Raw genomic sequence first — 1,271 nt, 5'->3', positions numbered from 1 at the left:
TCACGGCACTTTTTCTTTCTTCTCCGTGTTAGTCGTCGCACAAAGAGCACAAAACGGTATAATTATCAAATAAACACACCGCCAAAATCGTTTTCTGCACTTTTCTACTGAAAAAATCATCGCATGCTTCGTTTCAAACATGCGCTGGCGCTGTTACTCTCCGCAGCTGCAGCGTTGCCACACCGCCTTAAGGCAGTTCAAATTCGAATTCAAATTGAAATCAACTCGAGATTAAAATCTGTCATCAATCTCGACTCAAACCGGAAAACCCGATCTTGTCGAGCGTCCAATCCAACCTTCGAGGACAAAATATTTGGACAATGGCCACAAGGTCGCCGCACGGCCGGACGGCCGATTGCAACGAGACGCAATATGAAAATCAAAACAAAAAGATGAACAAAAAACAGAAAATGCACTGTCATTCGGGCCCCCAAACTTGTTGGTTTTAAGAGGGGAGAGGGGAGAGTGTGGACGTGCTGCTCTCCACTCTGCATAATAATCAATTTTCATGGGGCTGATGTAAGTACATTAAGAAAAATGAGTATGGAGCTGAGGAATGACGAATGCTCTTATAATATGTGAGGGGCCTCATCCATTTACATATGTCATATTTTGAGTAAAAAGTAGGGGCAGGAAACTCCAGCACAATGGAAATCTGCAGGACTCCGAAGACCTAGTAACTATTATAGACTTAGACTTAGAATATTATAGAAACTAACCAAACCTAACCTTCGCTAATTGACCAATTACCAGCCTCAAGAAGAGTATTACATGACACAAACCAGCTAAAAACGATAACAAATAGGTTAGACATCGGCAAACACACAGCAAAAAAACAATGAAAAATGAAAAACCAGGCTCATTACTCATGCGCATACCAGTACGGGATGGGTGACGTGAGCCTCTTTGGAGCTGCGACCAAGCCCATCTGTGGAGCCCTCTTTGGACACTTTACTGCAACTCCCTGCATGATGACGGAGCATTAAAAAATGTGACCAAATGTTGAAAATTCCCACCTCGTGTCGAAAGAGAGAGAGAGAGAGAGAGAGAGACGAGCAGCCAAATGGCGGTGACTAAGTGGAAATTCGATTAACTAACAAGGGCCTCCTTCCGTTGCGGTTTAGCTTAAAGCAAATGGATTTTTGAGCATGATGCCAGGCACTGGAGTTAAAATCAATGCAAATGGCTTTGCCAATGGGGCGGATCGTTTCATTTGTGGATCTATTTTGGTTACAGATTGGGTATCCATTAAGAGAGTGTGATGCCTTTAT

Source organism: Drosophila miranda (assembly GCF_003369915.1).
Source record: "Drosophila miranda strain MSH22 chromosome Y unlocalized genomic scaffold, D.miranda_PacBio2.1 Contig_Y2_pilon, whole genome shotgun sequence".
NCBI lineage: Eukaryota > Metazoa > Arthropoda > Insecta > Diptera > Drosophilidae > Drosophila > Drosophila miranda.
This window is presented reverse-complemented; position numbering follows the sequence as displayed.